This window comes from Pseudochaenichthys georgianus, chromosome 13, assembly GCF_902827115.2.
Source record: "Pseudochaenichthys georgianus chromosome 13, fPseGeo1.2, whole genome shotgun sequence".
In the NCBI taxonomy this organism is placed as follows: domain Eukaryota; kingdom Metazoa; phylum Chordata; class Actinopteri; order Perciformes; family Channichthyidae; genus Pseudochaenichthys; species Pseudochaenichthys georgianus.
Genome location: NC_047515.1, coordinates 39,884,438 through 39,901,445, shown reverse-complemented (window position 1 = coordinate 39,901,445; position 17,008 = coordinate 39,884,438). Strand labels below are relative to the sequence as shown.

At 43.4% G+C, this 17,008-nt stretch overlaps 1 protein-coding gene and 1 long non-coding RNA gene across 2 annotated transcripts in view; one reads left to right on the top strand and one right to left on the bottom strand.

The window, feature by feature from the left end:
- dner (delta/notch-like EGF repeat containing) overlaps positions 1 to 17,008 on the top strand; it is a 95,647-nt gene that overhangs the window by 1,610 nt on the left and 77,029 nt on the right. The gene's annotated exons all lie outside the window — the stretch shown is intronic.
- On the bottom strand, positions 10,733 to 11,469 carry LOC139435032 (uncharacterized). Its single transcript, XR_011644314.1, has 2 exons — positions 11,203 to 11,469; positions 10,733 to 10,959 (listed from the first exon to the last, which is right to left on the bottom strand). It is a non-coding gene; the product is annotated as an uncharacterized lncRNA (long non-coding RNA).

Sequence of the window (17,008 nt, the reverse complement as noted above, 5' to 3'; positions counted from 1 at the left end):
TCCTCAGACCCTCTGTCCTTAGACCCTCTGTCCTCAGACCCTCTGTCCTTAGACCCTCTGTCCTTAGACTCTCTGTCCTTAGACCCTCTATCCTTAGACCCTCTGTCCTCAGACCCTCTGTCCTCAGACCCACTATCCTTAGACCCCCTGTCCTCAGACCCTCTGTCCTCAGACCCTCTGTCCTTAGCCCCTCTGTCCTTAGACTCTGTCCTTAGACTCTGTCCTCAGACCCTCTGTCCTCAGACCCTCTGTCCTTAGACCCTCTGTGCTCAGACCCTCTGTCCTTAGACCCTCTGTCATTAGACCCTCTGTCCTTAGACCCTCTATCCTTAGACCCTCTGTCCTCAGACCCTCTGTCCTTAGACCCTCACATCGTACAAGGAAAAACTTCCAGAGAAAACCCACAGTTTAAATGGAACATGGGAGAAACCTCTCCCAGGACGGACAGACGAGCAATAGATGCCGTGTGTAAAAGAGATAATACATTTACAACGTAGGTAGTCCATAAATACATTCCTATGTTGCACCACACTTTAAATGTGAGATACACATATATTACCATCTGCCCAAAAGGAGTCTTCACATTCATGAACTGCAACATCTGAACCCTCATTAATGAGCTTTTTGTTTCACATCTGCTACAGTATCTGTAAAGTTGTCGATGTCCGCCTGCTTTCGTGCGCACTGAGCAATGTCACCGGTCTCTTTGAACACCCTTCAGCGTCGAAGAAGCATTTCATTAAATGCAAAATGGCTTTTATTCGGTAATGCTTTCTCGACTGAGTCTCAAGGTTTTATTTCGACTTTGTTGATGAAAGAATGTAATAATGGTGACGGATAAACCGATTGACAGATCTAAGATGCATTCAGCTCGTCCGGGTTTTGTGCTCAGTGTCCGCTCAGGTCCAGATGTCCAGCATTGTCCCAGAACAACTGCAGTTATGTGACTGTTAGTGAAAGATTATACTTCCTTCTGTCAGTAAGAAATGATTTGAGCAGATACAACAAGGATCTACTTTCACGCGACCATGAAGTGGACATCTTCTCACTGCATCATTTGTATCTACTCAAGGACATGTTAAGTTGTCCACCATGCACTTATCTCAACATGAACCTGCTCCTCTGCTGGAGTACATGCTGTGTAGCCTAAAGGCAGCGAGTCCTCTGAGTCATGCGTCCCGGTGCAGAGAGGATAAGTGAGTCTGCTGCAGCATCAGGAGGGAAGGTGACCGGGTGAACTTTAGCAGAATCACCAACAGGTGGCAGCCATACCCCCCCTTGTGTTTACATCTGGCTGCATACAGTACGTCTGCTTGTCTTTGTGTATGCATGCCGGTATATGAGACACATGTGCTGCTGGGGTGCAGGATAGAAGCCGATCAGACTTGGCTGTGCTGGTTTCAGAATAGAAAGCAGCTGCAGCTTGTTACCTCTGCTGCTGCTTCACTGCTCCAGCAACCCACAGAGGACAGTGTTGTCACACAGCCTGAGCAGAGGCTGGACTAAACACGCATCTCATTTTCATATTTGTCATGCAAAAGCTTTTTCCTCTTCTGCTGCCACACTGCCCAGCGTTATCTCTTATGCAGCAAACATCGGGTCCAAGCACAGACCCCGAGCCAGGCCCGAGGGGGGATCGTTGATTTGTTTGCCTCTCTCCCCTCAACGCTGGATGCTTCTTCTCCATGGAAACTGGAGCAGCAGTCAATTGAGATTTGGTGAATGACCTGATTGGCTGAGCGCAGTGCTGGTGTGCGTCACTCACCACACAGATGGTCCAGTGAGAGAGGAGATGGAAGAAAGAGATAGGAAGGAACGGAGGAGGACAGCAGATTGGGGAAAGAGAGGCGGTAGGAACATCAAACTATTGATCTCTTCTTGAAAAGAGTAAAGTTTCGCAGCTTAGTGAAGAAACCCTGTTGCGTCACCCTCCTCCCTCGCCGTCTTCATCGTATTTTATTTCAAATTTGGGGCGCAGGATTAGAGCAGAAAACAATCTGTAAACTTGTACGGTATGTCTAGGATTAAACCAGCCCTGCCTGTTGATTTCACGATATATACTGCAACATTTTTTAAATCCGTTAAAAGCTTTGTGACAAACCCCCCCTGGCTGTGTTTCATTCTGCAGGAATCAAAGCGAACCACAGCAGCAGGCAGCGGCGGGAAACAAACCCAATTCATTCGCTAAACTGGCTGACTTTTAATATCAGCCGGCACCTTGTCTGGACGCCAGCCTGTAAGCTGTGCTATTGGAATTCACGACCACTGGCCTTTCTCTGAGTTAGCTTTTCTGCCTCTGGCTTATTCATTATTGAAAGGCCTGTTGTGCGCCCTGATGGATTTGGTAACTTGCTCGACAACACAATAGAGCCGTGGCAGCGCAACACAGCCATCTGGCATGAAGCTCGACCAGGGACTTGGTGCTGCTCGGCAACGGAAAGCAGGCTGGGTTTAAGTTTACAGCCTCAGCATTAGGAGGACTGAATGTACTTTAAATGTGCAGTTCTTTGGAGAGGGGACTGAAGATGGTGGAAGAGGTGATATCTCTGCGGAAGCACACAAGTAATTAAGTGGTTTCTGCAGCCGATAGCTCTGCCTCATCTTCGTGAGCTCACAGAGACGTTTTTGACTTAATGATGATTTTTAGATCCCTCCTCGTCACCTTATTTCTTTCCACACCTGCAGGTGATTTCTCACTAACAGGTTCCTCTGTTTTAGCTCTGGTTTATTAGCATCTTTTCAGGCATCGTACTGTCATTTTTTAAATGTTTCACCTTTTCTTCCAACCACAGGTGAAGAAGTACTGAGATAGAAGTAATAAAAACACTGTTTAATTTAATGTCCTGCATTCAAAATCTTACTGAAGTAAAAGTACAAAAGTATTAGCATCAAAACGTTACTTGTTCAAAATGACTTGTTATTTAATAGTTAATAATGATTATTGATGCATTCATGTTTTTATAATAGCTGGTAAAAGGGAAGATATGTTTACCTAATTATATACTGCTCTGCTGATAGATAGATAGATAGATAGATAGATAGATAGAGTATTGACTATAGCCTATAATTATAAGCAGTGTCGAACTCAGATCATTTACTGAAGTAAAAGTACACATACTATGGTCTTAAAATACTCCACTACAAGTAAAAGTGCGGATTTTATAATTTCACTTGGTACAAAAGTATTAGCATAAAAATATACTAAAAGTACTCAATACCCTGTTTTTATACATTTATTTTAGTACTGTATTATGTGAATGAGGATCCCATTTAGATACTTGAAATACTGTGTAGATTATTAGTACCTGTGACTGCATTATACCATATCAGCACATTATGTGTTTTTATATGTACAAAGTAACTGCTAACTCTACCTCAGAGTTGTAATGAAAGTCAATAAAGCCTGTTTATTTCCCACAATATCGAAATACTCCTTCTGCACCTACAGTTGGTTCAAAGTATGTTCAAATCCTCTGGCATAATGACTATCTTCTCTATACACATTAAAAGTAGAAGAAACCTCTGAAGTTGAGGTCGCAGTATCTCTGCTTTCTTTCTCTTCCTCATCAATATACAGTCTGTGTCTGGCCACGCCCCCCTCTGCACCCGCTGAGGTGAGCGTGCGCATCATGGCGAGTTTAGACCTCCTACCTTTTTATTTTGTATTTTACCTTATTTTTCTACCTCTAATTAAGAGTCACCGGAGAGATTTAGTCAAACTACCTCACTCAAAATGAGAAGACTGTTGTTGTTCACCAAACTCGGCAACTAGCAGCCTGGGAAGTGCAGTTAGCATATTTTGTTGTTTAGCTCGTTAGCTTTCAACTGGCAGTCGTTGACATCAAGGCTTCACTGTTTTGTGACACAATAATCCAGCGTCAGGGTTTCGTCCAAAATCTGCACAGCACCATGTTTAGCCTGTAATGACTTTCCCTATGCTAATGCAGCTCTTGCTCGGCACGAGGCTTTGCTGCATGTGTGTGTTTAAAGACAGGTGTGTGTGTGTGTGTGTGTGTGTGTGTGTTTAAAGACAGGTGTGTGTGTGTTTTAAAGACAGGTGTGTGTCAGAATTGGCCTTGATATCCTAAGAGTTTGGGAACAAGAGGACCCTTGAAGGTTTTGAAAATAGACAAAATAGACATGGGATATTAAAAACGATAACATATTGTTTTGTGCAATAATAGAAATTACACATCTTAAAATTGTATTTTTTAATTAATGTTAGTAAAAATGCTATGTTCGGCTGTATGAGTGTGTTGTAATTCAAACTGTCATGTTGTTCCTTGAATGTGAGGTAAATAGGTGTTGAAATAATCTGATAAGACCTTCAAAGTAAAGCTTCAAAAGGTGTGTCAACCCTAATTTGTATTTAGACAGTCATTGAAGTTGCACTGTCATCTCCCACTGCAGTGGAAACATGTAGAAGCCCTCAATAATGAAACAGTATAGTCAGTGTAGTCATTTATAATACATTCACATAAGAAAAACACATTTCTGAGTCGGAGGCTGTCTTTAATCTTGTCTTTATACTGTATCTCAGATATGTGCCACTTTGAGACCCCAGGAACTCTGACTTGTTCCTTCGTGCAGTTTCACCTGCTTTATGAATTTGGATGAAGCTACAGTATGCTGACATCGCTGCTCCGCCGTATGCACTTCAGCCAGCTTCTAAAAATAGCTTGTTTCACATGGATTGCATCGCATTTGCATGAAAATATTTTTTTTCCACAAGACTCAGCAACAGATTAGAGAAGCTAATTAGATGTTAAATTGAGAACACAGCGAGAAACTTGCTATTAACACCCGACATCCAGAGAAGGTAAAGTGTGTGTGTGTGTGTGTGTGTGTGTGTGTGTGTGTGTGTGTGTGTGTGTGTGTGTGTGTGTGTGTGTGTGTGTGTGTGTGTGTGTGTGTGTGTGTGTGTGTGTGTGTGTGTGTGTGTGTGTGTGTGTGTGTGTGTGTGTGTGTGTGTGTGTGTGTGTGTGTGTGTGTGGTCAGCTCTTGTCTCCCTGGGCCATTCAGCTGCTGCTACAGATACATTCTGAGCTGCATCCAATTAAGCGCAGCTCAAAGCTCCTCAGCAGCCTTTGGTCTCTTTGATATGCCTGGCTTGTTAGTGAGAGGGAGGAAGAAGCCACAAGCAATATGGTATATAAAAATACATGTGTGTGTGTGTGTGTGTGTGTGTGTGTGGCCTCTTCTCTCCTCTCGCTGCAGAGGGACTCCTACGTATTGCTCTATTTGCTGAAGTACTTCTGTTGAACTCAGTGTTGTCGTTTCTCCAGAGGAACATCGTGTGGCTTTGGCTGCTTTTCCTTACGGGCCAATTAAGGTCTTCCACGTGTTTATTTTAGATGTCATGATATCATGTAGAGCCAGTGCATCCTTAATGGCATTAAAAGCAGAAAGACAAGGGAACCAGAGCATGTTTGACAATAATTGATCGGATAAGGAAAAGATTATGAACTTATTTTTTACGTCAGAAAAAAAGCGAATCCATTAATTAACTAATTGTTTTATTTGTAGTCTGCACGATTGGTTTTAGTCGGAGTGTAAGCTAATTGAATATAACTAAGTAAATACTGAATGAGGCATTTATAATTGGCGTTACACGGTCAGATACTATTGAACATGGGTCCGCATTAACACGTGTATATTAAGAATAGGGATAGCAATATGTATTAATAATAATAATAGATTTAATTTGTTAGCGCTTTTACAGGTGCTCAAAGACGCTTTACAGATATAGTGAAGGGAAAAGAAAAGGAAGGAACAACAAATAAATATATAGTTAAAGTTAAAGTCAAATAATACAAAAACATTCACACATTAAAAGCCAGATTGTATTGATTGTAAGAAACCCAAATCATCTAATCGTTGTTGTAATCCACCAACATCACTGTCTGCCACCGACATATCAGAGTCATGTTCAAACACGTCATGCAAACAAATAATTCTGCTTTACAAAGAGGCAAAAGCTTCTCTATATCTACTGCAGTCTGTCTGATCGATGGCTAATACGGGCTAACTGGATACGCTGAGTGTGTTGCTGAAGGCTCTGAATGCAAGACAAGGGAATTATTATTTAGGTGGTTCATTTATATTCACTAATGTTAGGGTGCGCACAACAAAGAGACGTTTTAGTGTTTCTGTTTGTGGGGTGAAGATCTGGAACAATGTGAGTGAGGAGCGAAAGGGATGTCCAAACATCAAACTATTCAAAAAGACGTATAAAGACACACTTCTCACGAGGGACAGGGAGGACATCGCTGAACCATAACTGTCTATATTCGTGTTTTGTATTCTATTTAGGAATTTGTGTTTGTATGAATTTGTGTATGTACATACAGGGTTTCCCACACATAGACTATACTTGGGCGGGCCGCCCAGGTATATTAACGGCCGCCCAAGTATATTTCGCGACCCATTTAGGTTTTTTTTTTTTATTATAATTTTTTAATAATTTTGTTTTTTAGAATTTTTTTTTTATTCGTCCGTGACCAACTTGTGGACAATGATCCCTCGCTCCCTTGCACTGATCTCGCCTCCTTCTGGCCTGTTAAGTGGCCTGCCTCACACAGGGTGACTGGCTGTCCACATGATGTGGCCTGCCGACATGGCCACTGTCATACAGATCATAAATCAAAGCCCTTGATTGGTCTCTGTGTGTCATTCAAGCTCGGGATAAGCTCAGCTCAGGTGAGGTAAAGGACTCTCTGAGTGTTTAGATAGTTAACTTAGTCTAAGTTCTCAGTGGGTCTCAAACGGTGTGGTCACCAGTTATGTAAACACATAGGTGAAAAAAGGTAAGATACACTTTTAAAACTTGTTGAGAGAAAACTAGTCTTTGCTGCTGCCTCAAAGAGGAACAGGGGAGGGAGACAGGAGAGGCTGATTCAGGAGCACAGACACACTCACAACTATAAATGAACCAAAAATAAATGAATAAACAAGTTTCAGTGTTTTTTTCATATTGGAAATGGTATGTTATTGGTTATGGCCATGATTTTATGATTATTGAAATGTATACAGTTCTGTTTAATATAGGTGTTTCCATAGATCTATCTCTATATTTCCCCCTCAAAATGCACCAGATTGATGCATTTAACTCCAAAAATAAAAAATAAAATCTTACCGGGGGGCATGCCCCTGGACCCCCATAGAGGATTTGAGGTCGACCCCCACTAAAAATCACATGGATAGGTTCCTAAATACATTTATAAATACATTTATTTTTTTAAATAGTAACCCATTTCCATATGTTCATGTGTGGGTAGTAGATTTAAATTATAGGGCTATCGTTATGGGCCCTGCCTGTACCTGTTCGCTCTGCCATCGCGTGAAGGGTCTGCTAACAAGCGACCAACAGAAAGGTTATTGTTGTTGTTGTTGCACGTCACCTCACCCCCCCCCCCCCCGCTACCACCACCCCCCCAAAGTATATTTCAGAGATGTGGGAGACAGATCTGTGGGAAACACTGGCAGTTAATGGACCAGCACCAGAGGTGTTCCCATACACACAGGCGTTGGAGCTGTTCTTCATGAAGTGCTCTGACAAACAGTGCCATCTTTGCGCAAAATGATTATACAGGATATAAATAAACATGTTAAAACTTTTTTTTTTTTTTTGGGCACCCCCCCGCCCGCTGCCACCACCCGCCCAAGTATATTTCAGATCTGTGGGAAACACTGACATATGTATATAAATATATAGAGACCATTCTTCTAACTTGCCTGTATATAATATATGAATGATTATATAAATTATTCAAGATTAAAGGTGGGGTAGGTAAGTTTCAGAAACCGGTTCGAGATACACTTTTTGTTATATTCCATGGAATGCTCTTAACATCCCGATAGCAATGAATATCTGAAGTGCTTTGACAAAAAATCCATAAAAAAATTTCATCTGTAGAAGCCGTGATACTGTAAAAAGTACAACCATTGGACGGCCTACCTGCCTGTCAGCCTTCCATCGGGGCACAAACTGATCTCGTGCCCTCATTGGTCATGTGCGCGTGCGTGTGTGTTGGAGGAGGGGCTCTGTGAGGAAGTGGCAGATTTTCTCCGGTTGTGTATTTTCAAATTCTAGCGATCTCGAGCCGGTTTCTCAAACTTACCTACCCCACCTTTAAAGTATACATTGATATTGTATGTTAACATATATTAAGATGTAAAAAAAAAGAAAAAAGAAGGGGTCGGATTAAATAAGTGTAAACTTCTTCCGACCCCTTTTCGGACGTGTAATTCGCTAAAGCTTTGTTGTTTATTGATATCAGACAATGAAGACTATTCAATTATTAATTAAATATTTCGTTTTGTTATTGCATTCATTTGTAAAGTACTGTATCTGTATCGTCTTTTGTTTCATTTGTATTTTCTTTGGTTTTACACGCTCGAAAAAAATAAATTAACTAAATCACAATCATTCTTTATTAATTTATTAAACAACCAAATCAACAGCTGTTTTCCAATATTGTCTATTTGGACGGGACTAATGTGGGGCCAGTTATTTTGTCACATTATGATGTTGCCATGTTGGTGAAAAGAGTTATTGTGTGTTTTTATTTACAATGTTACATTTCTCTTCTCTTTTGCTTCAGCCCCTTTAAAGCACCTTGAATTTTTTTTAAAAATTATTCTAGTTTTTTGTTCTTTTCAATAAAAAAAACTGTGGAGTTTTTTCAACAAACTGGCATTTAAAGCGTTAAATCCCCACAATATAATTCGTTTTTCACATGTGTATGTCAGGCTGGAGTAGTTTTAAAAGACGGACTCTTTGAAAGTGGAAATAAATATTAGTATATCATATTTTTATAGCAGTTTTTGTGGCATTTTATGGCCTTAGGAACAAATACGTTTTTTTTAAGGGACTCTTAAGGGTTAAAGCACCCAGCGGTATGTATACGGTTACGGATATGGAAAAAGCTGCAGTAGCAACCCCTAAAGGTTTCAGTGTTTATTGCGTACTCCAATATTATTTGTTGAGGGGAATGTTGTTGACGGGCTTAGAATGAAGAGTTGGTTTAGGTTTGAAACCACAGGACAGTAATCATTAAGATCAGAGCAGTTCAGCATCAGGGGAAAGATTTCTTAACATCTTGGACTCACGTTGGAGCCAAAGAAGTGTCCAAAGCAGAAAGAGTTATCTTCTTAAAGTAAGGAAGCCAATTGATGTTGTTTTCGGTATCATCGGTTACAGACGGTTTGATGAGCGCAGAGATGTTACTTTGGAAACGGACTGTTCTACTTTGATTCAGAAAACACTTTGAGCCATTATCACGGAGCGATCACTATTCATGTTGATGTCCTCAGATGTTCCGAGGCGGTCCGTGCTGCCTTTGAGCAGCAGGGCTCGTGGCCAATCACTCGGGTCATTTCCATATCACACATCACCTGGTCCTTTGATCTGTGGGAAACATGTGAAGAGGAGGTGTGTGAAGGGCCTGATCCATATGGATGATATGAACTGTACACAGAGTGCTTTTTCTCTGCTCGTATTGATCGCTGCAGTCTCCTACGGGTCCGTGATGACAGCTGAAAATCATATATTAGATTTATGTTCACTTGATGTGTTTGACATGGTTGGCTCTTCAAGTATTGGATGCCATTTGAATAGTTATCGTTTCAGCAAAGCTAACAGAGAGTTTCAGGAGATGTTGGTCAAATGTTCAGGTTCTTACTTGTATGTAGTGTCTCTCCTGGGACATGTCTCCTGGGACATGTCTCCATGCTTTAATGTTCAAAAAGCTCCTTTATTTTTCTCATACTGCCTCTTTTCACCCTCTGTCTGAAACCCAGTCTGCTCTGATTGGTTAGCTGGCGGGCTCTGTTGTGATTGGTCAACCGCCCCATAAACCCTATCACGTACAAATGAGACCATAAACACGTCTTGGAAATGTTGAAGGTCCCATGTCATGGCCATTTCTACTGATCAATAGGAGACAGTCTCCCTTGCGGAGAATGGCTGAACCGACGCAGCACACATTTAAATGTAAGTATGTAGTGACGGAGAACATGTGTTGGTAAATATGTTACTTTGTTGCATTTGTTATCAACAAAAATGTGTTAATTGAAAGTAAAGCAAGTTCATAATTAGATAGACATCGTGAGGCATTTATTTTCGGTACAGTTTGTTGAAACCGTTAGAGAGAGTGGCACACTTGTTAGCCTGTTCCATTCTTCTTCGTTTTCCGAAGCCGTGGCTTGGAAGCATGTACTTGCTTCGTTTCTGAAGGAAGTGACTTTGAAGTACGCGACTACCAAGCCAGCATCCTCGAGATTGAAAAACGGCCACAGCCTCGCCGCGTCCCGCCGCCAGGGAGGAGAAATCGGCGGAGCTGCAGCTGAGAAAAGATTGAGTGTGTGTGTGAGCAAGTCCACGGATTGGTCAATTTGGACCAATCCACGGACTTAATGTAACGGCTCCGCGGACGTAACATAACGACTCCACGGATTGGTCCATTTGGGTATGGGCACGTCACTGTACCCAGGAAGAAAACAATGGAAAAAGAGGAATCTCCAACGAGGCGTTCTGGGGCAGCAGACAGGTCTTCTCTGTGTTAGAGTTGTACTCGCTACAGGGTGTACTTTGAGGGTTTGTGACTCTGCAGACCGTTCACATGCAGAACAAGCTTCGTTACGTTCCCTTGTAGAGCTAGGGGTACCAAGGGAAGTAGCGACACACCAGACAGCCGGACGAGAGAAAAAGGAGAGGAAACGGAATGCCGAAGGAGTTTAAGTGAGGTTTTAATGCGTCAATAAGTAAGGCGGCTCACCAGCCAAAGTACAACACAAACGTACAACAAACAACACAACTATGCTGGGTCTCACACAGAGACAGGCTGCACACATGCAGCCAGACGAGAAGGAGAGAAAGAAGGCCCTCACTGCCGTCCTCCTCCGGTCCTATATGGAAGTCCTGATTGTTAATTCGGATCACCTGGGGGGAGGCTGCACCTGGGGACAATCAGAGGGAGAGAGAGGAAAACACACACACACGACGGCACGTAACACTTCCCCCCATAAAACACACCTTATACTGCTCACCAGCAGCCAACACCGGAGCAACACATGGAACACACACACCACTCACTGAACACAGATCCACATCGCTCTGAGCTAGGTCCACACCAACCGCTTCAGAGACGGAAACATCCACAGCACTGTCACAGACGGATGCAGAACTCAACTGCAACTCACCACTCTGTCGCATCGCAACCGGGTGCCGGTCTTTTGGCTTTTCCAGAGCCGCTGCCACCTGCTCCTTCCGAGCTACACACTCTGCCTCTAGATGACCAGGATCAAGACAAAAGAAACACACTCTCTTTTTCTTGGGTCCTGGAAGAGAGACAGAATGAGCCTGTGTGGCACGCCTGTTACGAGCTTTCCGGAAACCAACACGATGAGGAGAATCGCTCTGAGCCAAAACACCACTGTGTGATAGCTCAAGCCCTTCCTCATCCGCCATAGTGGTGGCCTACTTTCGCTTCCAAGCTGCACAGTCTGCTATTATGTGACCTGGGTCAAGACAAAAATAACACGCTCTGTCTATCCTGGGACCTAACAATGGAACACTGGCACAGGGAACATCATTATCAGGAGCTCTCCGATAAGTGTCCCGCTGAGGAGGGTCCCGCTGAGGAGGGTCCCGCTGAGGAGGGTCCTGCTGAAACAAAACGCTCCTGTGTATCAGCGCACTCTCATCTGCCAGAGTGGCAGCCTGCTGAAGGGTAGTCACTCTCTGCTCATTCAGGTAGACTACCGTACGCTCCGGTACACAGTTTTTGAACTCCTCCAACAGCATCAGCTCACATACTGAAGCTATGTCATCCGCTGTACATGCTCTACACCACCTGTCAAAGAGGACTTTCTTCTCCCTCGCGAAGTCCACGTATGTTTGGCCAGAAGCTTTCTTCATGCCGCGGAAACGCTGCCTGTAGGCCTCAGGCACAAGCTCATATGCCCTGAGAATAGCACCTTTCACCTTGTCATACTCCAAACTATCCTCAACAGAAAGAGAAGAGCAAGCCTCCTGAGCCTTGCCGACTAGCTTGCACTGTACAAGTATGGCCCACACGTCTTCTGGCCAGCGCAGGGCAGCAGCAATGCGCTCAAATGCACCAAAGAACATCTCCACTTCCGACTCAAGAAAGACAGGGACTAGCTGAATGTTGCTACCGACATCAAAAGCAGCAGCAGAACCTGAAGGTGTAACGGCAGAATCACCCACCACAGCTGCTTGGAGCTCTAGCTGACGCATCCGGACAGCAGTGTCTGCCTCCAACTTCCTGATCTCCAGCTCCCTCCTGAGCTGAAACTCTCGCTCACGCTCACGCTCCTCCCTCTCACACTGGAGACGAGCCATACGCACTTTTACCCTGGCATCTAATTTAGACCCCATAGCAACGGCTACTTACAAATATTATTATTTATTTACAAACTTCCCCAGATCCTGCCTACCAAACTTTACCTACCTATCTTCTGGAGCGTGCCGGGCTCGAGGCGACTTTAAAGGCAACCATCAGCGGCCGAAACCCTGAATCGCCTGCCCCCAACAGGGAATGAATCCCCACCCAGGATTACCCCGAAAAATAAAAAAGGCAAAATAAAAAATGAGTGCCTGAAGGAAGGACTGATTCAGTCCAGCTAGACACTCCCCTGTCTAAACTGAGGAAGCTGTTCAACAGTAAATCATTTCACAGCCAATTCTACACCTATATACACTACTGCTCACCACCACACACAATATCAACACTAACCAACAACCAAATACTCACTCTTTGTCTCAAAGATTGGACGAGCCCCCATGTTACGTTCCCTTGTAGAGCTAGGGGTACCAAGGGAAGTAGCGACACACCAGACAGCCGGATGAGAGAAAAAGGAGAGGAAACGGAATGCCGAAGGAGTTTAAGTGAGGTTTTAATGCGTCAATAAGTAAGGCGGCTCACCAGCCAAAGTACAACACAAACGTACAACAAACAACACAACTATGCTGGGTCTCACACAGAGACAGGCTGCACACATGCAGCCAGACGAGAAGGAGAGAAAGAAGGCCCTCACTGCCGTCCTCCTCCGGTCCTATATGGAAGTCCTGATTGTTAATTCGGATCACCTGGGGGGAGGCTGCACCTGGGGACAATCAGAGGGAGAGAGAGGAAAACACACACACACACACTACGGCACGTAACAATAACACACAAGGGGACGGGGGATAACCGGAAAAGCATGACATGGGACCTTTAAATTAGGTAATACATGAAGTTACAAGTGTGTTCATTCCCTCAGAGACTTCTATTCAATCTGATTTATTTTTGCAGCCAGAGGAGTCGCCCCCTGCTGACCATTAGAAAAAGTGCACTTTTAAGACACGTCCCGATTGCCATGAAGCTCAAAGAAAGCTTTTGTTTAAACGGTAAATGCCACACTATTTCAGGTCACTTTACAACAACTTACATAAATCCCTAAAAATCTAAATGTCGCATTTATCTTACCATTAAGCTGATGAATGCATAATAAAATGTTATTCATAAGACAATTGAACAGGAACAGCGTTAAACATTTTGAAGGCAACATGCACAGCTCTGCCAGTGACAATTTAATAAAGAAATGTGTTACTTCAGTCATATTTTATACCTCGTGTCATTAAATACAGTCTGATCAGTTCCTCACATAACCTTTAAGGCGTACTGCGGACACTCCTCAGGCAGTGGCGGTTCTAGACCAATTTGGGGGGGTCAGAGGTCAGTGTTAGGGGGCACTGGCCCCCCTTGGCCCCCGTCTAGAACCGCCCCTGTCCTCAGGATCAGCGCTCTTATCTCTGCGTCATGGCCTCCTAAATCTTTGTGCGTCTGCTGTGACTTTCCTCTCTCTGTCCTGGATAGAAAATAAGTCATTCCTGTTTTCCCAAGGGTTCAGTTTAGGTTTTTTTTTTTTTTTGTACTGCTGCTTGTCTGCCCTTGTTGCTATTTATATATTTGTAATGGAGCAGCGAGTAGTGTCACGGTGCGCAGTATGCTGTAAAAACGGGCCGAGCAGCTCTTCCTCAGCAGCACTTCACCCCTATAATAACCCTCTGACACCGTCTCCGTGCTGTCACTTCTAATGATCCGCCTCCTTGTTGTTGCTGCTGCTGCTGTCAACATAATGAGTGTGTGTGTCAGGGGTGTGACAAATGAAAATATCTCGATTCAGCTTGTGTGTGTGACTTCCACCTCTCACACATACACACACAAGCTGAATCGAGATATCTTCATTTTCTTTCTTTCATTACGTTTTAAAATCTCTGAATCGCCAGCAATGTTTCGGCTTATTCAACAGGTTACATGTGTCTAATTGTTTGCTTATAACTGCCCAAAATAATTGGGGTTAACAATGTGGATATCATCTACCTATGGAGCTAGCGAGCTACCCGGCTGCAGCTACAAAACAGCAAAACACAAATGGTGACGTAAGATAAGCTATAAGTTATTTCAGGATCTGATAAACAAGTGTGTGTGAAGAGGGGTGTGTGCATGCGTTTGAGGTGGAAGTCACAAAGCTGAATTTATAAAAGAAGTATTTTTATTTTGGCATCGGGATGTGTTTGGCTCTCGATCACACATTTTTCTTTGACACTTCTTAGCTCTCTGAATTGCCACCAATTTCTTTCAGCTAATTCACTGGTTTAGAAATGTCTAATTATTGTGGCTGTCCAAATAAAAGTTGCAAAGGGCTAAACGGGACGAAACACAAATCAGTTCTGTTGTGACTATTGCCACTCAATATCACCATGGATTGACACTGTGTAGTTTTCAGTTAGACGCGTACGCTCTCCAATTACAACCACGACATTCTTGTTGTTAATACCATTTATGAAACCCCAAAATAGCGTGTGTTGGCAACGCGGTCGAACACTGCTTACACTGCCTCAACCACCCGCACCCGGGAGCGGACTGGCCATCGGGACGTTCGGGCGATGTGGGCCGGTCGGATAAGTCACTAGCAACCCCCCCCCCCCCCCCCCCCCCCCCCCCCCCCCCCCTTGTCGACAATTTACTAGCGGTATTTACTTGCGGTACCGAGGTGGGCCGGCGGTACCGAAGTGGGCCGGTCGAGAGTCCCGGGCTGATTTGTAGCCCCTGCCCGCACCTGTAAACGGTGAGGTCATCTAAATACCCCGTGCCCATGCGCCATCTAGTAAAACAAACAACACACACATACAAACACAACCAGATCCATGTCTTTAAATAATTTTACCCTTTATTCCAAACACAGGCACAAATACAATCCAGTAGTCTACCAGTTACTCGAGTGTGATGGTGATTTCGATGAACAGAAAATGCATCTTCCCGACCCCCCCCCCCCCCCTCTCTTTGTCCGTGCAAAACCCCAAGAAAATGGTGGCATGCGATCGACAAACCGTTCATGTTGTGAGTCGACTTGAGAACAGATCTGCTGTGTTTCAGACTTGATTTGACAATGAAGTATCGCATCGTATTTATTTCAGGTTGTGTTGAAGAACAGCTTGTATTGCAGTTTTGTGTCACTACTGATTCAGAGAACAGACTATGGAGGCAAGATCGAATGAATGAAATTAAATAAAGTAGACATGCAGTCCTTTTTAATTGCTATCACACAAAGTTGCCTCAAAGAAAGCATCTATTTATTTATTTACCAAAGACATAGTATTCAAAAAATATACAAATACAACCCATGTTCGTTCTGATGTTGATTTGATGTCACTACGGCATCATTCCTCTCTCTTGGATTCATACTAATTAAACATAATTTTAAAAAATACAGTTTTAAATTAAGCAAAATACAATAAACAAGTCCATTAATTATGTCCCTCATGTTGCCGCCTCCTCTCTGGCTCAGCGTCAACGGCTTCCTCCTACACACACATGTGTTGTTGTGTATTCAGAGGATGGACGACTCTCATGCAGGCAGCCTGTAGCTGTGAGGAGTGTTCGCTGGGAAAGGAGTGACTGAGGAGTCGATATGAAACTGATGGAGTGTGCCTTTCCTTATCTTTCAAACTCCTACGAACACATGGAGCATTTCAAGGTCTCTCTTTTTTCTGAGATGGTTTTAGAAATGTATAGAAAATTAGCTTTGGGGCAAACGTACATTATTGATGCTGACAAACTAGAATAATCTCCATATATTAACACTTTATGATTTTAGAAGCGTAAATGCAATCGCAGGTATACAAAGCTAATGTTGGGCTATACACATCACGGTCACATGACTTCACCTCACCACGCTAAGCTAAAGGCGGCTAACGTTTTACCCCTGTTGTCTTCGGGTCAAATCTGACCGATTTACTACTTTCATCAATCATAACTTTTATGTTTTACATTCGATTGCATCAAGGCTTCATGATATCCTTCACAGCAGACATTTGAACATATTAAATGGCTGATCACCACTTTCATTGAACTTTGGATGATTTAGTCAACTTTGTAACACCATGGTGTTCCCGCTCAAAAATGACCGCCATAAAGAAAAGGAATTAGTAACCATTCGTATCAGATACAATACACACACACACACACACACACACACACACACACACACACACACACACACACACACACACACACACACACACACACACACACACACACACACACACACACACACACACACACACACACACACACACACACACACACACACACACACACACACACACACACACACACACACACACACACACACACACACACACTAGATGTGTGTCCCCCTTATGTGCCCCTCCCCCCACATGGATCACACCTGGCACACGCAGTACATGTTCAATGTCTGTTCTGTGTATATTTACTGCAGTGTTTCATGTGTACCAGTAGTCTGACACAATGTGTACAGTTTGAAAGGGTGTTAAATGAAATGTGGTGATGATTAATGTTTTTGTGTTAATGTGATAGCAGTTAAAGCAGGACCGGTCAAATTTGACCGTGAACACCAAAGTAAGGAGGAACGAAGACAACAGGAGGGTTAAAGACACATAAAAGCTTCAGACATT